The sequence below is a fragment of the Pavona decussata genome, unplaced genomic scaffold, assembly GCF_977016875.1.
Source record: "Pavona decussata unplaced genomic scaffold, jaPavDecu1.1 SCAFFOLD_131, whole genome shotgun sequence".
NCBI lineage: Eukaryota > Metazoa > Cnidaria > Anthozoa > Scleractinia > Agariciidae > Pavona > Pavona decussata.
Window position 1 is genome coordinate 203,216 of NW_028145545.1, and position 7,022 is coordinate 210,237.

The 7,022-nt window shown below is 39.5% G+C and overlaps 1 pseudogene; it reads left to right on the forward strand.

Annotated features, from left to right (window-relative positions):
- The first annotated feature begins 2,012 nt into the window (after positions 1–2,012).
- LOC146468359 (uncharacterized) lies at positions 2,013–4,050 on the forward strand (annotated as a pseudogene).
- The last annotated feature ends 2,972 nt before the right edge of the window (positions 4,051–7,022 follow it).

Here is a 7,022-nt window from a genome sequence, read left to right on the forward strand (position 1 = left end):
TACCGCGGCTATTTTCGGCGGGAAATTGCGTGGCCAACTGCGTTGCCGGCCGCGTTTCTTTGGCGGGAAGTTGCATCGCCAACTGCGTTTGAGGAAAAAAAAATAATCATTTTTAAGGCGACAATATACAAAGTCAGCTTCAATTTATGAACAAGTCTACTAAACATGGAAAGTAAAGAAAGGGAGATAGAAAACGATCGAGAAAACAGTGCTAGCAAACAGGCGAAATATGAGTGACGAACAGCGAGAGAAAGAACAGAGCAGGGCTCGAGAAAACAGGCTGAATTCTACTGAAGAACAGCGGGAAAAAGAGCAAGAAAGAAATCGAGAAAAGAGGCGGAATTTTAGTGAAGAGCAACGGGAAAAAAAGAGCAGGAGAGGGCCCGAAAGAAGAGACAGAATTTTAGCGAAGAACAGCGGGAAAAAGAGCAAGAAAGAAATCGAGAAAAGAGGCGGAATTTTAGTGAAGAGCAGCGGGAAAAAGAGCAGGAGAGGGTTCGAGAAAAGAGACAACGAAATAGTGAGGAACAACAAGAGAAATAAAGAGAAATATGTCGTGAAAAAAGGAGGCGAACTAGTGAGGAACAACGAAAAAAGGAGCGAGAAAGGAAACGAGAAAGCAGGCGAAGAAGTAACTAGTAACGCAGAGCAAAGAGAAAGAAAAGGAGCTGAGTTTCACTTTAGTTTAGCTTATATAGAAATCACAGTATTTAAAAATGCTTTTGTTTAGTTTTTACTTTACACTGAGTTTTTTCTATCCTTTTTCTGAAGAAAAAAATGGCAGTAGTTTCAATTGTTCTCCTTGACCAATCACTATTTCCATACGTCGCTCGCTTGTCAAGCTGTCAAAATAAGAGTAAGCGAGATTGTTGTTGCTCGGGCTGTTTCTTTGGATTTGTGTGGATTTACAATTTTCGGGACTTTTTGTTAATTTAAGCATTGGTTGTCTGAAAATATCGATGCACGTAAATACATGGATATTATGGAAAATATTGTTCAGAATGGCTTTGCACTGGACCGAATGTCGTGTTGTAGAATCTAAAGCAGGAATGAAACCCGCCGCCGTTTATTTTATGAATGCATGAGTTAATCATGCGGACAATGAATTGTGTTTGAGGTTGGAAGTCAAGAATTAAGGACGGTGCCTACTAATACCGAACTATTTTTGTGCGGTTTATGACTATGCGGGAAAAGCAGATCTCAGCAAGGCCTATTGAAATCCAAAAAGAAAATTGGGGGTAACCACGCATTTTTAAGAGATAATTAAGCAAAAATATCTCTTAAAAACGCCGAAATATAAAGCAATGTATGGGATTTTTTCCTAAATTGAAGCTTAATTATCTCTGAAAAATGCATGGTTACCCCCAATTTTCTTTTGAGATATTAAAAGCATTTGGTAAGTTCTGCTTTCTCCGTATAGTTTTAAACCGCGCAAAAATATTCCTGCATTGGTAGGCACCACCCATAGGAAACCCGAGTATCTCGCGATGCGCAGAACGTATGCGCAGTAACAATAGTAGGCACCGTCCTTAAGAACTAAAATTTTAGTTGCCAGAGGATTTCAACCGCTATGGAAGCAAATCATGGTTTCTTCTTGTTTGCGGGTGTTTGTGATCTGATGTTTTCGTTCAGCAGTGGAGGGACAAACACGAGGAAATTGTGTGCGTGAAGATGATGACTATGTGCAAGAAGAAGACGGGTCTCAGATATCGTCGAAGCGGGCGTCGAACCTACCGCCTAGTGTTGAAAAAGATCCCATTCAGTTTGGTGATAATCATGCAGGTATAATCATGCATTCAGTTAGTGTAGGCTGTGGTTAATGTACGATTCTGAGAAAGCTTATTGTAGTGGAATGCCTTTGTGTAGAGAAAATTGCAACAGGTTTAGTGGACCGGTCTATACCATAGTTAGTAGAGGGGACTGGTTATGAAACCCGGCAAACTTCAAAGGGCGAATCTCTGATGTTGAGTTGGTCCGTCACGTGACCCTGACCGTGCACACTCTGAAACAAAATGGCGGACAATACAAACGATCTCTTCATTTTTGGAGACGATTTTGAGGCAATTCTAGAGATTTTAGAAAGCGATGGAGGCCTGGAGGAACAATTTATGTCAGCAGTGAGTGAAGTAAGTGTGAAGGGATTTATTTCTTACTTCAGTAAACTGATATCGAGCCCTGAAACGTTCATATAAAGTTGTAAACAAACAGAATACGATCAGTTGCAATTGCTCTGCGCCATATAAAATACAGACTACTGGAAGCCGCGGTTATTCGTATAAGGTCTGAAAAGATCCCCAAAGAATGTAAGGATATTAGACTGATATTCACTTTAAGTGTGGAGTCTTTCTTCACGCAGTCATAATTAATTCCGATTTATACGCTTAAACAACTCGAAGGTCAGCAATGCAGGTCAACATCAACAGTTCTTATGTCTCTTTACGTTGCATGTCATATTTATATAGTATGCCTTACGTTGAACAGGTTCAATCTGATGAGCTTGCTTGCCAACTTTGCGGAAAAAAATACAAGACTAAAGGTGGTCTTCAAAGACATACTAAAGCCAAGCACTGCAGTCAAAACCAAGATGAAGATCAACAATGATTACTTTCTCCAAGCATCCTTGCTGAAATAGTCAGCAGTGCCCTACTTAAAGTGACAAACACGAAGGTTTTCTCTGCCAGCATCAGGAACGAGTTAAGTCTGTATACATTTCAACAGCCTGAGGAACAGGACTTTACTAAGCTTAAGAAGATTTATGATGGATTGGTAAAGAACAGTGATGCTGAGAAATTTTATGGCAAATTTTATGGAACGATTCCTTTAGTTTCCACAAGATTTTTTAAGGGTCTGTCACAGACTTCTGCAACATTGCTGTCAACCAAAGTGGCCGACTGCATGCTAGCATTCTGTAAAAAGGAGAAGTCAGCTGCCTACAACAACAAAGAATCTACTGTTGCACTTTCAGAGAGGGAGAAACCTGGCCTGCAGTATATTGGTGGATATGTGTTGCACAACCTTCACAACAAACACAGTGGGAGGAAAACCACTGAGAGTCAACAGGCGATAGCAATCCTAAAAGCGGGAAAACTTGAGACCGGTACTGAATCACAAAAGCTCGTCTCAACTTTAAATCGTGGTGGGCTGTGGTCCATAACTGAGCCTGCACAGAACATTTTCTTCAAGACTGAACATTATTTTAGACTGTATACTTCGGAATCTGGCTTGCAAAAAATTGACCTTGCCAGCATCACACACAAATCAATCACTGATTGTGATGTATTATCCAACTACCATTTACTCCTGTCTGCAGCTGAATTGCCATCAGAGATTCATGTCAGCAAGGACATCTTACAGAGCATTGTTAACATGTATGTAAGGGTGCGTTCATTCTCTTTTGCTAAGGACATCATTCAGCGCCATAAGATAAAAGCGAAACAAACAAAGAGCAAGTCTCTCCGGAAAGAAATCAACAGAAGTTGTCAGGTGGAACAAGTCCAAAGGCAGGAATAAGGACAATAATCCAAATGTTTATGGACCAAAAATAGACTGTTAACTTTTTTATGTACCTGGTAGTTGGTTTTGTTTGGAAACAGTACAAAATGCACTGTGAAATAATTTCAGCATAGAGTTCTTTGGGGGCTGGTGAAATTTCAATCGAGTCCGGCAATCAAACAAAATCAAACTTGCAAAACTATTGGCACTCTAGGTTGTAATTGAACCGAAATAATCGAGTTTGAAAATAGAGCACACATGTTATCCCATACTGTGTGTAAACTCAATCCACCGGAAGAGGTTTGATTGTGTTCACTTCAATTGCCTATACCAAGGGAGGGCCACTGCAGGACACAAAGCATTGTGGATGAATGTTTACATTAGGTCCCAAATTAGTTTAATAATTGTTGTACATGTACCCTCAAGAATGTTATTCAGTCATTAAGTCCCAAATTAGTTTAATTGTGCATGTACCCTCAAGAATGTTATTACAGTCATGTTGTTATAGTTTAAGTTATGATAATTATTAATTTTTTATTAAAACTATAAAAGCTATAATTTGTTTGAAAGGAACTTTTTCTTAATTGACTAGTTATACCATAAAATTCTGATAATAACCCCTGTTACGAGGAAGGGTTTTAATGAATGAGATTTGGGTGGCATAGTTGTCAGAACTTTACAGTATTAATTTTTCTTGACCGAAACTGCCATGCAGATTACCCCTTTGGTCCTTTTCTACACTCAAGCCCTCTCAAACAAATTCAGATCAAATGTTCAAATTCCCCTGACTACTACAGTGATAAGAATATGGATGTACAGTACCAGGGGATACTCTGGTACATAAGTGATGGGGAGGTGCTAGAACCAAAAGAGTCCAATGGCTCAGAACGTAACCCCCAAAAGTCCTAATTTCTATGCGATGAACAATTTCCATCTGAAAAAAGTCCAACAGTAAATTTCAACCTCCAAAATAGTCCAAAATCAGAAAAAGGTCTGCACCTTCCTGATACTAATGACCCTTGGTAGCTCCACTGGATGTACAGGCAAACTGCTCTTTTGGCTATTACACACAGTTCACTTGGACTAAAAGAGATCCAGTCTACATAATATACCTCTAAAATACAGTCACTCTACTAACTATGTCTATACCATGCAATCGCAGTAGGTCGCTTATCAAGCTGTCAAAACAATAGCAAGGGTTGAGTTAGGCTTTCCGCCTCATATTTCCCTGCGCATGTGTGGATTTACAATCTTTTACGGTACTTTTAAAGAAACTCTTTGATTGCGGGAGAAACGTTGATGCATCTAAAGGCATCATGGAAAATCCTGTTCAGATTTGGGCAGCAGTAAAATCAGGATTCTGGAATTGAGAATCCGGGATCTGGTATCTGGAATTGGAAAAAATGTTACCACGGAGAGAGAAATATTTGATGGTGAAATATATGACTTTGGGTAAATAACATGGAAATATTTACTGCTAGCGAAAAAGTTGAATGTTAACATAGTTGGAACGAAGTGAAGTCCTTGTCAAATGCAAATTTTATATTTTTGAGTTCGGGACACCAGAGTAAGTTCTAATTCACTGATTATTTCCCTCTAATGAAAAATGATTTCTTGAGACCACAAATATATTGCCTACAGTAAATTCCCAGGGGGTGGGGGGGGGGGGGGCACTTGACCCATGTTTGGGTGTAGGGGTGCCGCTGGGGGTTTGAAACCCTGACCCTGTTTAGGACGAAAATAACCTTAAATACCTACCCTGTGTAGGACAATGTCCTCAATTTTAAGACCCTATTTAGGACAGAGGACAACATCTAGCTCTTGTGTTCAACAAGTGTTTATTGGCAATAGTAATAACATTTAAAGGCCCACTGCCACTTACTGCACGTGATGTTCCACGCATTGAAACGCTAATACCAATCACAACAGATAAAATTAAATACACTACCTAGAAGTGATGGCGAAAAATCCCAAAATTTCGCATTAACAGAGGTGAACCTTAAGTGGAAACTCAATTCACGTGAAGCATTGTTCACTAAAATAAATGCACACTAACGTCTCTGATTTCGGATTGCCAAATACTCGACGACAGTCTTGCAACCATACCCTGTCTCGGACGGGTCCGGGACAGACTCGCTTGAAATTATATACCCTGTTCAGGACAGAGGGGCCAAAAACCATACCCTATCCAGCGGCACGTCCTGGTATAGCCCATATAGGGGAGTACCCCCCCCCCCCCTCCCGGAGTAAATTACGTTCACAAGGTTTCATTATGCATGGCCAGCAGATTATCTGTTTTTAGTTTACAGCTTATTTAATAGCACAGCAAAATACCAATGACAAATTAAACATCTCACAGCAACAGGACAAACTGAGAATTATTCAGTATTTGTGGATAAATCATGTAGAATAAATAAATATTTTACGACCCACTGAATAAAATCAGTAAATCCACCAAATGATTCTCAACAGACTTTGTGCACTTAGGTTCGGATCGCGATCTGTTGACTTACCTGTACTGGTACTTTCCCCCTCCCTACCTAAAAATTTAGCAGCCTTTTCAAAACAAGTTGAAACGGGGTATCCAGAAAATGGATGAAACAAAAGAGGAAAAAAGTGTGTAATCAGATAACTTACCCCTTCTTGATTGGAGAGTCCGCCATCTTTCTGCCTGAAACAATACACGTTGTCTCCCCCTGGTCCATAAGATATTGTCTCCTTTATAAACAGCGTTTTCTTTTATGCCAACGAGTGGTTATGTTTTTTCATTTGGAACTTTTTTACCCCAAGTCATAGGGTCAGTTATTAAAAGACAGTTTAAACGATGTTTAACAAAACCACATTCTAAGTTATTTTCAATTTTGCCAACAGTCATTAATCTAAACATTGGCTGCTGCTGATGGCAACAAGAAGGGTTGGAGGCCCACTGATTCTCGTAAGCTGCGGCCTTAGAATGTTTAATTAAAAAACTGGCCCATATATTTTACCATCAAATATTACTCTCTCCATTATAAGAAACTTATTTTCAATTCCGAATGGTCATTGCTGGATTCCGTATTCCGGTTTTCGGATTCCGTATTCCAGATTCCAGCTTTTAGTGCTGCCGTTCAGATTGTTCAGAAGGAGATAATTCATTGCCATGTGGCAGATCATGCGAACAATTAATTCAGTGCTTTTTAAGAGGTTTATAGAGGAATACAACTTGTGATTGTAATGTGAATCTCAAGTGTTGTTAGTATGAAGCCAATTATGGTTTGTTCTTGTTTGTGAATTGATGATTCAATTTGTTTTCAGTGGAGGAAGAACAGCATGAGCTGGACTGTGTACATATTCAAGGAGGTCAAATTGAAAGAAATTACAATCTGCAAGACAGCCCTGAGGTATCGTCACCTGTTGAAAGAGATTCAGTTCAGTTCGGTCACGATAATGCGCCAGGTAAAAACATTATAATTATTATTGCATTCATTGAGAGTGTACGTGCTGTGGTTTTAGTGTGAGATTGTGAACCCAATTGTGGTGGAATCTAGTGA